This window comes from Mobula birostris, chromosome 3 (genome assembly GCF_030028105.1).
Source record: "Mobula birostris isolate sMobBir1 chromosome 3, sMobBir1.hap1, whole genome shotgun sequence".
Lineage (NCBI taxonomy): Eukaryota > Metazoa > Chordata > Chondrichthyes > Myliobatiformes > Myliobatidae > Mobula > Mobula birostris.
This window is the reverse complement of record NC_092372.1, coordinates 206,146,084-206,166,593: the sequence shown is the minus strand read 5'-3', so window position 1 is coordinate 206,166,593 and position 20,510 is coordinate 206,146,084. Positions and strand designations below refer to the sequence as shown.

Genomic DNA, 20,510 nt, shown 5'->3' with positions numbered 1-20,510 from the left:
TAATAATACGGTGACACAGGCAATAAACTGAGAGATATCTGAGGCATGTAAGAATGGAACATCAGTCATCATGGGGGACTTACACATAGATTGGGTGAATCAAGTTGGTCGAGGCAGTCTTGAGGAGGACTTCATAGAATGCACACGTGATAGCTTTCATGAACAGCATGTTACTGAACCTACAAGAGAATGTGCTATCTTGGATCTGATCCTGTGCAATGAGACAGATAAAATTAGTGATCTTGTAGTTAGGGATCCTTTTAGAAAGAGTGATCACAGTGTGATTGAGTTTCTCATAAAAATGGAGGGTGCAATAATTCAATTTAAAACAAGTGTGCTATGCCTAAACAATGGAGACTACAATGGGATGAGGGAGGATTTAGCTAATGTAGACTGGGAACACAGGCTATATGGTGGGATGGTTGAAGAACAGTGGAAGACTTTCAAAGAGATTTTTCACGGTGCTCAACAAAAATATATTGCAGTTAAAAGCAAGGACAGTAAGGGTGGGGAGAGCCAGCCATGGATAAACAAGAAAATAAAGGAAGGCATCAAACCAAAAGCTCATGCATACAAAGTTGCCAAGGGTAGTGGGAAACTGGAAGATTGTGAAAACTTTAAAAAGCAACAAAGAGCCACTAAGTGAACAATAAAGAATGGGAATATAGATTATGAAAATAAACTAGCACAAAATATAGAAATGGATAGTGAAAGTTTTTATAATTATATAAAGTGGAAAAAGTGGCCAAAGCAAACACAGGTCCCTTGAAGGACGAGAAGGGGGAATTAATATCGGGTAATGAGGAAATGGCTGAGGCTTTGAATGACTATTCTGTGTTGGTTTTCATGGTGGAGGACACATCTAACATGCTGAAGAGAGAGAATGTGGATGCGATGGGAGATGAGGACATTGAAACAATAGCGATCACTAAAGAGGTAGTGTTGTGCAAACTTGTGGGCTTAAAGATAGACAAGTCCCCTGGTCCTGATGAAATGCATCCCAGGGTACTGATAGAAATGGCGGAGGTTATAGTTGAGGCTTTAGTGAAAACTTACCAAAATTCTCTGGACTCTGGCCAGGTCACAGTGGATTGGAAGAAGGCAAATGTCATGTGACTATTCAAAAAAGGATGTAGGCAAAAAAGGATGAGGGGGGATCTCATCGAAACCTTTTGAACGTACTGACTTCTAGTTAGATGGGCAAGTTAATTTGCTGCTTGTGTTGTTCTGTTGAATATTGTGGCAACCACTATGTTGGTGCCAGACCATGTGGCGATATTTGCAGACTGCCCGCTGCATTCTTAGGTTGAATTGGTTTTTAACATAATTGGCACATTATGTTTCATTCACTGTATGTTTCAATGTACACACGATAAAGAAATGAATCTGAAATGCAGGTAGTTAAGTTTGAAATCACTTACATTTTTCAGTAAGGTTGATCATTATGATTCGGGTCAAGAGTCCACCATGCAGAATCTAATCAGTCAGACGTGTGTTATGTTTGGTCAGGTCAGGTCCCGGAGTAGTTTTAATGTCACAATGGAATTAGGTCTTGGGTGGTGGTGGGGGGGGGGGCAGCTGGAGGAATATCTGAATGCAGCAGATTTGGAGAAATAGTGTAGAAGATCAGTCACAGCTACAGTGATGATCCCATGTAATTAACTTCTGCACACTATAAACTATTAGTGCTATTGGTACTGTATCTAAGTGTATATCCATTTTTTCAGGATTATGCTTGAAACTTTAACTTAGCTTTGTTTAGTTCTTGATAAAGATGAACTTTTCTTCTTTCTGCTTCAGAATTTCTTTTTAAATTAAATAGTTCATCACTGTGTCTTTGGGTGTGTTGTAACCAGTACAAGTGAAAATTACGATCTCTGGTAATAGTTCATTCTTGGAAAAATATCCAGTACAAGTCTATGATGATAAAATGGCAAGATGATTCAATCTTATTTTAAGAATTGGTTAGAAGTATAATGTGAAGTATCCTTGTATTTCCAGTAAGTAGGTAAGTCACTGTGGTAATTCCATTCGTAGTCACTTGCATCTTGTTAATTCAGAAATGAACGCTAATCTCCACTTTTTTTCTTTTGCCAGTGCTTTGTGTTTTTTTTAGTGTTATAAACAGAAGTAATACAGCAAATGCAGCTACTGGGAATAGCTTGAGCATTGCTGTAAAAGAGGAAAATTTAACCTGAATACAAGTCACTTGGATATCCAACACTTTTGATATGAAGATTGGTGGAGGAGCAGGTAGTGTTGAGGAAATAAGTAGGATGCAGAAGGACTTAGACTGATTAGGAGAATGGGCAAGAAAGTGGCAAATGAAATACAATGTTGGAAAATGCATGGTCATACACTTTGATAGTAGAAATAAATGTGTGGACTATTTTCTAAACAGGGAGAAAATCCAGGAATCTGAGATGCAGAGCATCTTGGGAGTCCTTGTGCAGAACACCCTGAAGGTTAACTTGCGGGTTGAGTCAGTGGTGAGGAAGGCAAATGGTTATGTTAGCATTTATTTCAAGAGGTCTAGAATACAAGAGCAAAGATGTGATGCTGAGGCTTTATAAGGCACTGGTGAGGCCTCACCTTGGGTATTGAAAACAGTTTTGGGCCCCTCATCTTAGAAACGATGTGCTGGCATTGGAGAAGGTCCCGAGGAGGTTCACTAGGATGATTCCAGGAATGAAAGGGGTATCATACGAGGAATGTTTGATGGCTATAGGTCTGTACTCGCTGGAATTTAGAAGGATGAGGGGGGATCTTATGGGAACCTTTTGAATATTGAAATGCCTAGACAGAGTAGATGTGGAAAGGATGTTTCCCATGGTGGGAGAGCCTAGGACAGGAGGGCACAGCCTCTGGATAGAGGGGCGCCCTTTCAAAACAGAGATGCGGAGAAATTTCTTTAGCCAGAGGGTGGTGAATTTGTGGAATTTGTTGCCACATGCAGCTGTGGAGGCCAGGTCATTAGTTGCATTTAAGGCAGAGATTGATAAGTTCTTGATTGGACATGGCATCAAAGGTTATGGGGAGAGGGTTGGGAACTGGAGTTGAGGAGGAGAAGAAAAAAGGATCAGCCATCATTGAATGGCAGAACAGCCTCGATGGGCCAGAAGGCCTAATTCTGCTCCTAAGACTTATGGTCTTATGTTCGTCTGGTCTTTAATTTTAGTTATGGTTTTACTATATTGTTTTTAAACCCACTATGGAAAAGCTTTTCAATTTATGTTTTGCTTTTGTTACCATTTGTTACCATTATAAAGATGACATTTTCTTCCTGCATTATAATCAAATATTGGTCTGAGTCAATTACAGTTAAATGTAGCATGAAATTATAGCTTTAAAGGTTTAAGAGTGATTTCTAATGCTCATTACTAGTACAAGGTTAAAATGCAGAGGTTCGATGTCTGCTTTTGGCTTCCTGTGTATATTGGAATGTCAATTCGTAAAAGAAGTCAGGCCCTTGAAGTATTTATTGACTGTCCTGTTAGGTATAAATTATGAGGGGTATAGTTAGGCTAAATGCAAGCAGGCTTTTTCTTCTGAGGTAGGGTGAGCTGCATAGAGGGCTATGGTCCGGGTGGAGGTCGATGGGACTTGGCAGAATAACAGTTTAGCATGGACTGGAAGGGCTGAAGGGCCTTTGCTGTGCTATGACTTTATGACTGTTAATTACATCATAACACTTCAAAATCAGAACAATGGCTGGAAACAGCAGTGGGATGTTCCAGTTTCATGAAAACTGCTACTTTCTTTTTCTCTTGTGTTTTTGTAATCTGCTTTATATCTTTCTTTTATAAAGGGTTTTCCTCAGATCTGAATTGTGTATGTTAATGCGTGATAAGTTTTTGAATGTCTAAAGCTTTGAAATCTTTGACTTTCCTTTTAATGGTCTGTTGTGTGTTTCCAGACTTCAGCATGAGCGAGCCTTTTATTCTACAGTGTAAATTATTTTTTAGTAGCTTTGGTTGCTCTTAGATGAAGACAGAGTTAATGATCCCTTTTTCAGATGATAGTCGAGCAGGGCTGATTATTTGGGAAAGAACTGCAACTCCAAAACTGTATGTGTGTGTGTGTGTGTGTGTGTGTGCGCGTGCGCGCGCGCGCGCTGAAAGGATCTAAAGTTAAGGCTGTGAGGGACAGGGACCGATATTGCAGACAAATAACAACAGTTTTTGTGGAATTGACACAAAAGTATTCCTCAGGTTAATGAGGCCTTCCTCATGACTTAGTATGTTTGTAAAATGAGAACACAATTTCATGTTTCAATCCTCAGATCATTGTGGCTCTGGAACAGAACATACTATTTCATAAATTTACCAGCTGTACTTCTCCACAAATGCATCTTTTCACCATATTCTCTCTCTGCCATGGTGTAGCATCCTGGGAAAGGTTTCACTGCTAACGTGATGGTCTTTCTGTAGAAGCAGTGTTTGGGTTATGGTTAGCGATAACGGGTGCTTTGGAATGTGAGCTGGGTCCCTTGTTCGGCGGGAGATGAAGAAGGAAGACGCTGGGGAGAACCAATCGTAGGATCCGACCCAGTGGGGACCGTGATTCAATGGAGCCAGGTGCCACAGTCAAGTGAGGATGGGTGAATATGGATTTTGGGAAGAGTTGAGCTCCAATTTGTGCACATTTGACTGTTTAATTATAATGGCCCTTTTTGTCTTTTTCTTTTCTTTACTAACCCTTCAGTTAAGATTCATAAATATAACTCCTTTCATCGTATGCAGTGTGCTCTCTGTTATTCCTTGGCACTGAGTTGTAACAGGGTAGCAAATTGCACAGTATCGAGACAAACTGGGGTTTGGGGTGGCAGAGCCATCTCAGCCTCACGGGTTTGGTGGGACTGGAGTGCGAATTCCCTCGACTTACGCAGCCAAGGAAGCCAGTGGGGTTTTGTGTTTTAATCATCAGATCATTGTGGTTCTGGAACTGTCCAAAGTATTTAATAAAAATGGCAGCTGTATTTCTCCACAAATGCATCTTTTCACCATATTCTCCCACTGCCATGGTGATGCAAATTTACAAGACAAAGGATGAATTATAGCTGGGGTTAATCCTGGGCCAATAACATAAAGAAAAGCTGAAATTACAAATGCGAAGCATCATTTTAATATTAAAGAGCTGTTTGACAGTGCATATAAGGATGAAACTAGATCAACGTTAATGGCATTATTCAATCCCTGAGGCCTGTACAGCTTCTTAATAAACTCCACATTTCTGCCAGCCTTTACAACAAACAATACACAGTGATGCCAGCAGTCAGTCCAGGCTAACGTATGGAATTTAACTTATGAAGGCAGGTTAATGAGAGTTGATGTTAATCTTTAGGCCAAAGAATATTCTTAAAAGTTACCTAATTCAGACTGATTTGAGTAGTTCCCCAAGATCAAAACGTTAGGTTAAGTATACAAAGTCATAAAAAAGCTTCCATTTCTATATCATTTTATTGCATCCCTAGAAATATATCTGACTGTTTTAAATACAGACTTCGACAAGGTTTAATTAAAGGTTCTGATGAAGGGTCTCACCCCAAAATGTCGGCTGTTCATTTCATCCCATAGATGCTGCTTCACCTGCTGCATTCCTCCAGCGATTTTTTTGTGTGTAGCTCTGAATTCACGGCATCTACAGAATCTGTTGGGTTTGATTTATGTGAATAGTTTTCACACACACATAGTAAGATACCACATATTTAGAATTAGGTGAGTGACCCTGCATGATATTCGTTGATAGAGAAATATAGGTCAGGACACCGAATTTATTTTTGAACAATACTACAAGAAACATATACAGCTATCCAAGTAAATAGTCTGCGTGATGGTATTTCTGACAGTGCAATTCTCCTTCAATAGATCAGAATCTGATGCCACCTCCACTCACCTCTGACCTTCGATGTAAGTGTGGGCTTACCGTTTCCGCACCTGCTTCAGTAAGCTTGTTGCCCAAAGACATCCTCAGCCTAAATGGTGCACTGCATGGTGGCAGGACCTCACATGACTAAATGCAGTTGTGTGGTGGGTAGGACAAGCCTTGCCAGTGTATAAAAATCTTCTGATAGCCATCTTTCCCGCTATGAAGCATGGTTCCAGGTTTTGCTGGCTGTAGAACCAGTTTGGGACCTTAAATGACACTGAATAAATCCAGATGTATTAAAAAATACTAAAAAATCATTTACAGACACTTAAAACACAAGTAATAACAAAAATGTGAAAACATAAATAACTGATGTCCATCTCCACATAGTTCAGTAATGATTTCAAAAACAGTGTCAAGTTGGCAGAAACTCAGTGAGAGGCACCCTGTAAATCTTAGACGCCTGCATTTGCATTGACCTCTGCATTGGCCCCAGGCCTATGAGATGAAATGCCAGAAGCTCCAAGTGGAATTACTAGCACTTCATAGCAAATTGTGACCCATACTAGTGAAAGAACATTTACTGTTTTCATGGCTGAAGTCCTGGAGTGCAGCACATGTCCATGACCTTCTTAACATGATCTCTAACAAACTACTATAGATGTACTGTTGAAAGTGTCCTGACTATTTGCATCATGGTCTGTTACACCAATTCAACTGCACAGAAATGTTGCCGAGAATAGCGGACTCAGCTCAATACGTTGCAGTCATATTGCTCCCCACTATTGATAGCATATACATGAGGTATTGCCTCAAGAAGGTAACATCTGTCACCAAAGTCTCCTACCAATAGAGAAAAGTTACAGATACTTGAAGTCCCACACCCAACAGATTCAAGAATAGTTTCTCCCCTTCAACCATTCAGCTCGTGAACCAACTTAACAACCTTAATCGCTACCTCAGTTTTACAAAACTATGACAACTGGTCACTAGGCATTAGAATGGACTTCATTTTTTATTGTTCTAATTGTGTTCTTTCTCGTGTGTGTAATCTGTGTCTAATTTATGGATTTATTGTGAGTATTATGTGCTTGTGATGCTGCAGCAAGTGAGTTTTTCATTGCGCCTGTGCATATGACAATAAATTTGTCCTTGACTTTGATTTTAACTTACTGCACCTTCTAATGAGAATGTTACAAGTTGAATCAAGCTGACAGCTAAAGAGGATTTTGGACCAGTGGACCTTATTTACAAAAAAGTGCTTCTTCAAATTCTGAACTAGGTAACCAAAAAAGCCTATGGAATCAAGGTATTGGAAAACATTGAACAAAATTGATCAAGAGGGACTGTGGTAAAACAAAAAAATTGACTTTCATGGCCTCTTTGCTCCTGTTCCTAAATTTTTCATGTTTTTCATGTTTTTCGAAGTTCAAAGTAAAATTTATTATCAGAGGACATACATGTCACCACATACAACCCTAATATTCTTTTTCCTACAGGCGTACTCAGCAAATCAAGAGAATAGTAACTGTAAACAGGATTAATGAAAAAGTGAGAGCATAGAAGACAACAAACTGCAAATACAAACATAAATAAATAGCAATAATTGAACTGAATTGAATTGAATTGACTTAATTACTTACATCCTTCATATACATGAGGAGTAAAAATCTTTACATCCCCGTCTAAATGTGCAATGTGCAATTTATAGTAATTTTTAATAAATAGTATGTACAACAGGACAGTCAATATAGCGTAGAAATGCAATTGTATCAGTGTGAATTATTCAGTGGAAGAAGCTGTCCTGGAATCCGTTGGTCCTGGGTTTTATGCTGCAGTACCATTTCCCGGATGGAACAGCTGGAACAGTTTGTGGTTGGGGTGACTCAGGTCCACAATGATCCTTTGGGCCCTTTTTACACACCTGTCTTAGTAAATGTCTTGAATAGTGGGAAGTTCACAACTACAGATGCGCTGGCCTGTCGGCACCACTCACTGTAGAGTCCTGTGATGAGGGAGGTACAGTTCCCATACCAGGCAGTGATGCAGCCAGTCAGGATGCTCTCAATTGTGCCCCCGTAGAAAGTTTTTAGGATTTGGGGGCCCATACCAAACTTCTTCAACCGTTTGAGGTGAAGGAAGCGCTGTTGTGCTTTTTTAACACTCAGCTGGTATGTACAGACCACGTGAGATTCTCGGTGATGTGTATGCCGAGGAACTTAAAGCTGTTCAATAAATAATGAGAGCATGAAATAACAAGATAAAGAGTCCTTAAAGTGAGATCATTTGTAGTGGGAACATCTCAATAGATAAGTGTAGTTATCTTCTTTTGTTCAAGGGCCTGATGGTTGAGGGGTAGTAACTGTTCTTGAACCTGGAGGTGCAGCGATGGCAGCAGTGAGAAAGGAGCATGGCCTGGGTGCTGAGGATCTTTGATGATGGATGCTGCTTTCCTATAGGAGCATTTCATGTTGATGGGCTCAATGGTTTTGAGGGCTTAACCGTGCAATACTGGGCCGAATTCACTTCCTTTTGTAGAATTTTCCATTCAAAGGCATTGGTGTTCCCATACCAGGCCATAAGGCAGCAGGTCAATACACTTCCCACTACACATCTACAGAAGTTTGTCAAGCTTGTTGACGTCATGCTAAATCTACACAGACCTCTAAGGAAGTAGAGCGCTGTCTTTGCAATTACATTTATGTGATGGTTTCAGGACAGTGGCACCCAGGAATTCATATTCTGTGATGTATCATGAAAGCTTTATGGAAGCTACATCACTGGATAATTGTGTTTATACCTCTGACTATTCTATAACAAATTCCTTCCACTTTTCAAGGCCATTTTTCTAACTTTATACAAATTATTCCAGACAATATTTTTAAGGTTTTTTTCTCTCACTTGTGACTGCTTTTTAATTACTGTATAACCATTGTTGCCAGCAGAGGGTGCATTTACTCCACGATGCTCTGTAACTGTGCAGTTAAGCTGAAGTTCTCACTGTGACTAATTTGCCTACATTATTTAATCTTTGTTCATAAGTTCACGTTCAATTGTCATTCAACCATAAATGAACCCCATGAATATAACCAAATGAAACAACATTACTCTAGCACCAAGGTGCAAAGCACAGTACCAACAGTCACACACAGCATAAGGCACATATAGCACATATAAGATAGCAGTAAACATTTAAGATACCAGTAAAGTACAATTACACAAAAAATAGTCCAAGATCCTGAGTCCATGAACTTGAATTTCTTTACCATTAACTGTCCCTTTTCATTTAGAGTAACGGCCCTTTCATTATCAGCATTATTATCAGAATCAGAATCAGGTTTAATATCATCGGCATATGTCGTGAAATTTGTTGACTCTCACCAATTATCAGTTGTACTTATTTTGGAGCCCAGCCAGTCCAGTTAGATTGGATTTCTCCAGGCTTTGGCTGCACTTCACAAGTTTGTGCTCCTCCCCTACCTGGCCCAGCACCTTTTTATTCTCAAATTTCAAAGTTCAAAGTTATTTTGTCGTCAAAGGTTGTGGGAAGTAGGCAGGAGAATGGGACTGAGTGGGATAGTACATCAGACATGATAGAGCAGATTGGCTAGGTCGAATGGCCTAATTCTACCCTTATGTCTTATGGCCTGTTCATTCCCCTCCATAGATGCTACTTGACCTGAGTTCCTCCAGCAATTTCTATTTTTTCCCTCTGGATTTCCGCATCTGCGGAATCTCATGTGTTTTCAACTAGCCTGATTGTTTGGCCTTAGGAATTTTAGCTAATGATTAACCTTTGGTTGGCAGCTAGCGTGACTAGTTTATATTCTTGTTCCTGCTAATTTACTTGCATTCATTTTAATTAATCTGCCAATTTAATGTAACCCACTAGTACCACTTACGAAGAGAAATTTACACATAGGCTGGCTGTGAAAACATGCTTTATTTTGAGAATGGAATTCACTCTTCCAACATAAATAACTATAAAATTAAAAGGGAGTGGATCTGTCCCTTCGGAACTCAAAACCATTTTAAATGCTTCTGGAAATAAAGCTCAAGGTAAGTTTATTCTTGAATATGGTACGTCAACATATACTACTATGAGATTTATTTTCTTGCAGGCATTCACAGTAGTCAAAGAAACACAATAGAGTCAATGAAAAACTACACACAAAGACTGACAAACAACCAATGTGCAAACACAAACCATGCAAGTACAAAAAAAAAGTAAACAAATAACACTGAGAACACGAGTTGCAGAGTCCTTGAAAATGAATCCATAGCTTAGGGAATTAGTTCAGAGTTGAAGAGTGTGAAGTTATCCACATTGGTTCAAGAGCCTGATGGCTGAAGGGTAATAACTGTTGCTGAACCTGGTGATGTGGGACCCAAGGTTCCTGTACCTCCTTCCCAATGGCTGCAGCAAGAAGAGAGCATGGCCTGGATAATGGGTGAATTGTGTTCTCAACCAGTACATGTGTAAGTGATATTAGTGGTTTACAGTAAATTGTTTGACAGATTAATTCGTTGATGGAAGCTTCTTCCTTGTGGCAGCACGCCTTGTAGACATGCTGGATGGTAAAGTTATCTTCTTCTTCCACAATATGTGTTAATCTGATAATGCACTAAAATTTCTGGATTTTGAACTTTATCTGCCTTTTATATATACAGTATCTTGCTGCTCAGTTTAACCAAACCTGGGAACATCTTAATCTGCCTAATGGGTCCAAAACTCTAAAACCAAATTCCCCAAATCTCCAAAATCTCATAGAGGAGCCGAAGCAAGAAAGCGCTGTGCAAAAAGAATGTGAATTGCCTTGCCTTGGTGGTAGAGATTTAACAACCTTGAATGACTTTCGATCTTCAGCTCTTCTGAAGGCTGAGGAATAGCTGCAGCGTTAAAGGGTCCCCAGTGGTTTTCTGCAAACGTTACTTTCACTGGAACAGTCTTGGAGAGCTTGAATGATCTTTCCCTGTGCCAAAATTCTAAAAGCATTTAGCAGTTTTTTAATGAGTTCAGTGTGCTGGGTTCAAGCATATGTCCTTGGCAAACTAATCCAATTATAATAAGTCGGAACAATAAGGATGCAAGCCTGTAGCTTGTGTAATAGTGCATAACGTTTAAGCTTATTTTTCTTATCTCCCTCCATTGGTCCTGCTCATATGTACTTTCAGTCGCTAAACCAGCAGGGGCAAGGCGCTGGGTACATTTCAGATCTCTTCTCTGAGGACTGTCGCCTTGTTGTTGTGGAGAGGCTTGTGAGTTCCTGAGACCATGCATACCATACTGCCCGGAGTTTGGCCATCTGGCACTTAGCTCAAGGTAAGGTCACCCATGGCGGTGAGGCAGTTCCAGACAAAGAATGATTCAACCAAGAGAACTTCAATGAAGCTGGTGGAAGATAGAACATAGAACATAGAACATAGAATAGTACAGCACAGTACAGGCCCTTCGGCCCACAATGTTGTGCCGACCCTCAAACCCTGCCTCCCATATAAGCCCCCACCTTAAATTCCTCCATATATCTGTCTAGTAGTCTCTTAAACTTCACTTGTGTATCTGCCTCCACCACTGACTCAGGCAGTGCATTCTACTCACCAACCACTCTCTGAGTAAAAAACCTTCCTCTAATACCCCCCTTGAACTTCCCACCCCTTACCTTAAAGCCATGGCCTCTTGTATTGAGCAGTGGTGCCCTGGGGAAGAGGCGCTGGCTATCCACTCTATCTATTCCTCTTATTATCTTGTACACCTCTATCATGTCTCCTCTCATCCTCCTTCTCTCCAAAAAGTAAAGCTCTAGCTCCCTTAATCTCTGATCATAATGCATACTCTCTAAACCAGGCAGCATTCTGGTAAATCTCCTCTGTACCCTTTCCAATGCTTCCACATCCTTCCTACAGTGAGGTGACCAGAACTGGACACAGTACTCCAAGTGTGGCCTAACCAGAATTTTATAGAGCTGCATCATTACATCGCGACTCTTACACTCTATCCCTCAACTTATGAAAGCTAACACCCCATAAGCTTTCTTAACTCCCCTATCCACCTGTGAGGCAACTTTCAGGGATCTGTGGACGTGTACCCCGAGATCCCTCTGCTCCTCCACAGTACCAAGTATCCTGCCATTTACTTTGATGATGATGTCACGTCACAATGGCAGTGAAGATGGACGAAGGCTGCAGCACTGAAGGATCCCCAATGGTCTTGCACTTGACGCCACTGGACCCTGACCCCGATCTGTCAAGGACCACATGGTGGCTGTCCACGCATCAGCCTCCCCATATTAAGCAAAGTCACGCATAAGAATTCTCCTTTAAGGGAATCCACCTTAACATCCTGGATTAAGTCCAGTGGCGGTCATTAAGTGGCAAAGGGGGCAGGATTGTGACATCTGTAAGACCCTAGTAATATATGGATTTCAGATTGGCCTCTACAGTCACCTGAGGACCACCAATAGATAACTTCTCAGGAGAACATCATAAGTGACTTGAATGACTGCACTACCCTTGTAGATCTGGCCAAATATTAAACATCAAAAGATAGAACTTATATTTACATAGCACTTTTCTGACCAAACCTCTTTGACCCCAATAAAGTACTTCTCAAATGTTGTCCATCTTGTAGTGTAGGAAACATAAGAAATAGGAGCAGGAGTAGGCCATCTGACCCATTGAGCCTGCTCTGCCATTCAGTAAGATCATGGCTGATCTGGCTATGGACTCATCTCTACCTACCTGCCTTTTCCCCATAACCCTTAATTCCCCTACTATGCAAAAATCTATCCAACCTTGTCTTAAATATATTTACTGAGGTAGCCTCCACTACCTCATTGGGCAGAGAATTTCACAGATTCACCACTCTTTAGGAAAAGCAGTTCCTCCTCATCTCCATGCTAAATCTACTCCCCAAGTATTGAGGCTATGTCCCCTAGTTCTAGTCTCACCTACCAGTGGAAACAACTTTTCTGATCTATCCCTTTCATAATTTTATATGTTTCTATAAGATCTCCTCTCATTCTTCTGAATTCCAGCAAGTACTGTCCCAGGTGACTTCTCAGAGAAGAAGTCTAAAACGTGCCCAGTGCCTCACCAGTGCTGTTTTGCTGTTTTAGTGTTCGGTTAGACAAGCGGGTTCACACAGTATTGGAATCAGGATCAACTATTCTGTTTAACTTATGTTTCATAGGAATAAAAACAAGTCAGTGTTTACAAATTATTTTCGGCTATACGATTCAATATTTGAGAAACCAAACAAATAGGTTTATTTTTATTTATTCACAGGCAGTCAGCATTACTAACATGACCAGTATTGGTTACCTGTCACTGTTTACTGTTGATAAGTGGTGGTGTTGGGTCATTGCCAGCAACACTAGACTCATAAACTGTGACTTCCTCCAAGCCATCAGGCTGATCAACGCCCCCACCCAGCACCACTCTTTTACCTAATAAAGTGGCCACTGAATGCAGCTTTGTGGACTTCTCATACTGTAGCCCGTCCACTTCAAGGTTTCAATAGGATTCAATAGATACATTGAAAATCAGAGAAATGTATTCAATAAACATCCTGAAATTATTTTTCTTCACAAACATCCACGAAAACAGAGGAGTGTACCAAAGAATGAAAGACAGTTAAATGTTAGAACCACAAAGCCCCCCCCACTCCTTCCCATGCACAAGCAGCTGCAAGGCAATGACCCCCACCCTCCCCAACCAGTAAAAAAGCATTGGCGCCCTCCACCAAGCACTCAAGCGTGCAGCGAAGCATCAATAAAGACGCAGATTTGCAGTACCTCAAAAACTACTCATTCACCGAGCAACTCGACATACAGGTTTCCCCCGCCATCCGAAGGTAGAGCGTTCCTATGAAACGGTTCATAAGCTGAAATGTCGTAAAGCGAAGAAGCAATTACCATTTATTTATATGGGAGAATTTTGTGAGCGTTCGCAGATCCAAAAATAACCTACCAAATCATGCCAAATAACACATAAAACCTAAAATAACAGTGACATATAGTAAAAGCAGGAATGATATGATAAATACACAGCCTATATAAAGTAGAAATACTTCTCTACAACGATTGCCTGCACAGATCTCCGTAGCGAAAATCTCACGCAAACGCTGTTGGCATAAACGCGCTCTCTAGTAACCTTTAAACTATGAAGCTGCCAAATCTACCAAATAACACATAAAAACATATGACCTATATAAAGTAGAAATAATGTATGTACGGTGTAGTATCACTTACCAGAATTGAGAAAACAGCGCAGAGCACATTGATGATGGAGTGTTAGACTGAGTCGTTGCAGGCTGGGTGGTGCAGTGGCCCCCACCCTCCGGACCACCGACCCAATACATTGCTGCGAAGAACGCAGTGGTAGCCGGGAGGCACACAGCACATCATTAAGAAAAAAGCCGAAATAAACATGCTAATTAATTAGGTGTTGCCGATTGCATCGCCTTTGATCTGGGCGGACAATTACGTGCTAGGCGGCACCTAATTAATTAGCATGTTTATTTCGACTTTTTTCTTAAAGATGTGCTGTGTGCCTCCCAGCTACCGTTGCATTCTCCACGAATCGGTACAGCATCTGTCTGGGGCCCAAGTGTTGTGGTGGTGGGACACGGGGGCGGGGGGGTGTCATCTCATCGTCGATCAGGGCAGGCAGCTCATCTTCCCCTATGACTGGCCGCCTCGATGTCGAAGGTCGAGGTTTGTCGTTTGCTGTGGCTGATGCAGAAGGCTTGCTTGACTGCTGAGCCTCGCGCATTTTTCTATCATACAGTTGTTTGTAAGCACTCAAACCATCCTGCAAATACCCCCTAAACCTACGTATCCTTTCAAAATTAAAGTCGTACTTTATCATTGCAGCGAAAATCTCACGCAGTTGCTTCACTTTCTGCATTCGGTTGCATTCGGTTTCAATTGTTATCCTTTCCTCTTCCAATTGCATCAGCTCTTCATCTATCAGTTCTTGGTCATGGGATGCCAAAACCTCTTCAACATCATCTTCGTCAACTTCCACAAGTCAAACTCACTTTGTCCTTACTTCGTTCACCACGATTGAACTGCTTAATTATGTCTAGTTTTACGCTAAGTGTAACACCCTTACTCTTTCAGGCTTTTCCGACACCTTAGAACTCATCTCGCTAACGGCTGCTCAATGCAACGTGTTAAAGCAATGCCGTTACAAATCCGGGGGAGAGCGGCTGCTCGGGCTCGCGCGCTGATTTTTTATCGTGCGCTGCCTTTCTTCCTGACAGTGAAAACACCTTCTGAAAGCAAAAACAAGATACTAATGTAGGTCTTTCGTAACAGTGAGGTTTCGTAAAGCGAACGTTCGAAAAGCGGGGGACACCTGTACTACAGGCTCTCTCGCTCTCTCTCTAATAAGGGAAAAAGAGGCGTCCCCGTTTCACAGCTAGAGGGGAGACATAACAAAATAGCTCACTGATTTATGGCATTAGAGTCTGGTGGGTTGTTTTTTTCGAGCTCAGTGCCTCTGAGCAGACAGCCAGTAGCAAGTCCGCTGCATCCGATCTTCCTTGTTCTCCCGTGACGCCTCAGTCAGGGGCACCAGCCCTAACTCATCCGCCTCCACAGCCACGAAAATCCGGCACCTTCAACACGCGCTAGTCCTCCAGGCTGTGCCCTTGGGATATCGAAAAGTGGCCGGTTGTTAGGCCCTGAGAACGGGTCCCATTCCCACAAAGAACCGAAGTCAATGTTTAACTCCAGGTCAAGGTCTCCAAAAGAACCTTGAAAGGGAAAATTAGAGATATCAAAGATAGAAATAGAGCTGTTTCTGAAGATGCAAAGAAAGAAATCGCCATTTAGCACCGTCATCCTAAGCTCCGCCCTCTTTGACGTGTTGTGCATTCAGAGATGTTTTTCTGCACACCACTGTTGTAACAGTGGTTATTTGAGTTACTGTCGCCCTCCTGTCAGCTTGAACCAATCTGCCCATTCTCCTCTGACCTCTCTTATTAACAAGGCATTTTTGCTCACAGAACAACCACTCACTCAATTTTTTTTTATTTTTTGTATCATTCTCTGTAAAGTCTAGAGACCGTTGTGGGTGCAAATCCCAGGAGAGCAGCAGTTTCTGAGATACTCAAATGCCCCATTTGGCACTGACAATCATTCCAAGGTCAAAGTCACTTAGATCACACCTCTTCTCCATTATGATGTCTGGTCTGAACAACCCCCGAACCTCTTGACAATGTCTGTATGCTTTTATGCATTGAGTTGCCGCCCCATGAATGGCTGATTAGATACTTGCATTAATGAGCAGGTGTAAAGGTGTACTTAATAAGGTGGCCACTGAATGTATGTACAGATACTCCAGTGCCTAGCACCGCCATATGTATATACAATATGTCGACGTATATCAGCTAATTATATGTATTTATGTGTTCATATTGTATTCATATTCATAATATGTGTTCATATTGTATTGTTCCTGCTCATCGTATGTTTTTTTTAATGCTGCATCAGATCTGGAGTAACAATCATTTTGTTCTCCTTTACACTTGTGTACCGACACATGGCAATAACAATCCTGAATCTTGAATCTTGATTCTCGACTCTCAGCTTTTGCAACTCGCACCGCACAGTCTGCAGGGTGCGGTGCTGAAGTGTTCCGGAATTCTGGCACGGTAGTGAGAAAGGAATGGGGATCATATTTCCACATTGGAATGATGTGCGGCTTGGAACGAACTTGGACGTGGCAGTGCTGACTGCCTTCATCCTTCTCGGTGGCAGCCAACGCGGGCTTTGGAACTGACATTGAAGAAACCTTGGCAAATTTCTGCAAGACATCTTCTCTGGTTAATGGAAAAACTGAATTCAGCTGGATAATTCCCAGAATCCGGGGAGTAAGCAGCCAAAATGTACTGCAGAGATGATGATAAATTGAATGTTTTTTCTAGTTTTCAAAGATCTCCTTTGGTTTTCCAGGCATCGATTTACACTGCTAGGTGCCTTAATCAAAGGCGTCTCCTTCAATCCTCCAGGCACTAACTCATCTGAAAATAAGATAGTTCAGGACTCAACAGTACTCTTGCTGGACTGAATTTCTGTCAAGTATGTCCTGATTTAGATCCCAGAGACAGACAGCACAGGAGCAGGCCTTTTGCCCCATCTTATCTGTGTTGACTGCTGTTCTGTACCCATCCAAGCTAATCCCGTTGACCCATATCAAGGTCATTCTTGGTCTATTCTTCAAAGTTCAAAGTTAAATTTCAAAGTAAAATTCAAAGTAAAATTTATCATCAGGGTATATTTTAACTATTTTTAATATTTAATATTTGTAATCCAGGGAGTGGGAAGCGCAGAATCAAATATTGCTGTAATGATTGTACGTTCTAGTACCAATTGTTTGGCGACAATGAAGTATAAAGTATATATGTCACCACGTACAACCCCGATGTTTTTTTTCCTTAGACCATAAGGCCATAAGATATAGGAGCAGAATTGGGCCATTTAGCCCATCGAGTCTGCTCCGCCATTTCATCATGGCCAGTGGAAAGCGGCCAGAGCGTGAGTGGGCCAGTGAGGGAGTGGAGCTTTGAGGCTTTGACTTGAGAGGCTTCGACAAGAAGAGGCGGAGGGCAAGCTAGCTCACAGTTAGTCTTTACAATGTCCCCTGAGACGGTGATGTGCCTCTCATGTGAGATGTGGCAGGGTGCGGTGCTGAAATGTTCCGGAATTCTGGCACGGTAGTGAGAAAGGAATGGGGATCATATTTCCACATTGGAATGATGTGCGGCTTGGAACGAACTTGGACGTGGCAGTGCTGACTGCCTTCATCCTTCTCGGTGGCAGCCAACGCGGGCTTTGGAACTGACATTGAAGAAACCTTGGCAAATTTCTGCAAGACATCTTTGACTTGACTTGACATCTGAGACGGTGATGTGCCTCTCACGTGAGATGTGGCAGTCTTGGGGGAACTCCCCTCTCCCGCAGAGTCACATTGCCAGAAGTGCATACGGCTGGGCGATCTGGAAGACCGTGTAAGGAATCTGGAGCAGCAGCTTGGTGACCTTCGACTCATAAGGGAGAATGAGGCAGTCATAGGTGAGAGCTACAGGGAGGTAGTCACACCTAGACTGTTGGAAGCAGGTCATTGGGTGACAGTCAGAGCGGGGAAAGCGAAGGTAAGCAGACAGGTAGTGCAGAGCACCCCTGTAGCCATTCCCCTGAATAATAAGTTTACCGTCCTGGATACTGTTGGTGGGGACGACCGACCAGGTGTGAGCCACGGTGGCAGGGCCTCTGGCACTGAGTCTGACCCTGTGGTGCAGAAGGGTGGGACGGAGAAGAGGAGAGCTGTTGTCATTGGAGACTGTATAGTCAGGAGAGCAGACAGGAGATTTTGTGGACTTGAGAAGGACACCCGCATGGTTTGTTGCCTCCCGGGTGCCAGGGTCCGGGATGTCTCTGACCGGGTGCATGACATCCTGGTACGAGAGGGAAAGCAACCAGAAGTCGTGATACATGTTGGGACCAACGACATAGGCAGGAAGAGGGATGAGGTCCTGAAGTGTGAGTTTCGGGAATTAGGCAGAAGGCTGAAGAACAGGACCTCAAGGATGACATTCTCAGGATTGCTGCCAGTGCTACGTGACAGAGATGGTAAGAATTGGAGGAGATGGCAGTTGAATGCGTGGCTGGGGAGTTGGTGCAAGGAGCACGGATTTAGATATTTAGATGATTGGGATCTCTTCTGGGGAAGGTGGGACCTGTACAGATTGGATGGGTTGCACCTGAACTTGAGGGGGAGCAATATCCTTGCAGGTAGGTTTGCTAGCATGGTTCGGGAGGGTTTAAACTAATTTGTGAGGGGGATGGGACCCAGAGCGATAGAGCAGTGAAGGAAGTGCATTTAGTAAAGCCAGATCTAACATACAGAGAGGCTTTGAGGAAAGAGAAGCAGAATAAACGGTGTAAAGACAGTAAGGTAGAAGGGCTGAAATGTGTGTACCTCAATGCAAGAAGCATCAGGAACAAAGGTGATGAACTGAGAGCTTGGATACATACATGGAATTATGATGTAGTGGCCATTACAGAGACTTGGCTGGCTCCAGGGCAGGAATGGATTCTCAATATTCCTGGATTTCAGTGCTTTAAAAGGGGTAGAGAGGGTGGAAAAAGGGAAGGAGGGGTGGCATTACTGGTCAGGGATACTATTACAGCTACAGAAAGGGTGGGTAATGTAGCAGGATCCTCTTTTGAGTCAATATGGGTGGAAGTCAGGAACAGGAAGGGAGCAGTTACTCTACTGGGGGTATCCTATAGGCCCCCTGGTAGCAGCAGAGATACAGAGGAGCAGATTGGGAGGCAGATTTTGGAAAGGTGCAAAAATAACAGGGTTGTTATCATGGGTGACTTTAACTTCCCTAATATTGATTGGCATCTGATTAGTTCCAAGGGTTTAGATGGGGCAGAATTTGTTAAGTGTGTCCAGGATGGATTCCTGTCACAGTATGTGGACAGGCCGACCGGGGGGATGCCATACTAGATCTAGTACTAGGTAATGAATGGGGTCAGGTCACAGATCTCTCAGTGGGTGAGCATCTGGGGGACAGTGACCACTGCTCCCTGGCCTTTATAATTATCATGGAAAAGGATAGAATCAAAGGGGACAGGAAAATTTTTAATTGGGGAAAGGCAAATTATGAGGCTATAAGGCTAGAACTTGCGGGTGTGAATTGGAATGATGTTTTTGCAGGGAAATGTACTATGGACATGTGGTCGATGTTTAGAGATCGCTTGCGGGATGTAAGAGATAAATTTGTCCCAGTGAGGAAGATAAAGAATGGTAGGGTGAAGGAACCATGGGTGACAAGTGAGGTGGAAAATCTAGTCAGGAGGAAGAAGGCAGCATACATGAGGTTTAGGAAGCAAGGATCAGATGGGTCTATTGAGGAATATACGGAAGCAAGAAAGGAGCTTAAGAAGGGGCTGAGAAGAGCAAGAAGGGGACATGAGAGGGCCTTGGCGAGTAGGGTAAAGGAAAACCCCAAGGCATTCTTCAATTATGTGAAGAAAAAAAGGATGACAGGAGTGAAGGTAGGATCGATTAGAGATAAAGGTGGGAAGATGTGCCTGGAGGCTGTGGAAGTGAGCGAGGTCCTCAATGAATACTTCTCTTCGGTATTCACCAATGAGAGGGAACTTGATGATGGTGAGGACAATATGAGTGAGGTTGATGTTCTGGAGCATGCTGATATTAAGGGAGAGGAGGTGTTGGAGTTGTTAAAATACATTAGGACAGATAAGTCCCCGGGGTCTGACGGAATATTCCCCAGGCTGCTCCACAAGGCGAGAGAAGAGATTGCTGAGCCTCTGGCTAGGATCTTTATGTCCTCGTTGTCCATGGGAATGGTACCGGAGGATTGGAGGGAGGCGAATGTTGTTCCCTTGTTCAAAAAAGGTAGTAGGGATAGTCCGGGTGATTATAGACCAGTGAGCCTTACGTCTGTGGTGGGAAAGCTGTTGGAAAAGATTCTTAGAGATAGGATCTATAGGCATTTAGAGAATTATGGTCTGATCATGGACAGTCAGCATGGCTTTGTGAAGGGCAGATCGTGTCTAACAAACCTGATAGAGTTCTTTGAGGAGGTGACCAGGCATATA

The 20,510-nt window shown here is 42.5% G+C and overlaps 1 protein-coding gene across 1 annotated transcript in view; it reads left to right on the top strand.

Moving 5' to 3' along the window:
• The window catches only part of dync2i1 (dynein 2 intermediate chain 1), a 109,474-nt gene extending 102,024 nt beyond the window's left edge, over positions 1–7,450 (top strand). Inside the window, exon 25 of the mRNA XM_072254024.1 lies at positions 7,368–7,450. The gene's annotated coding sequence lies outside the window, so the exon portion shown is untranslated. The remainder of the gene's footprint in view (positions 1–7,367) is intronic.
• Positions 7,451–20,510: the final 13,060 nt, after the last annotated feature.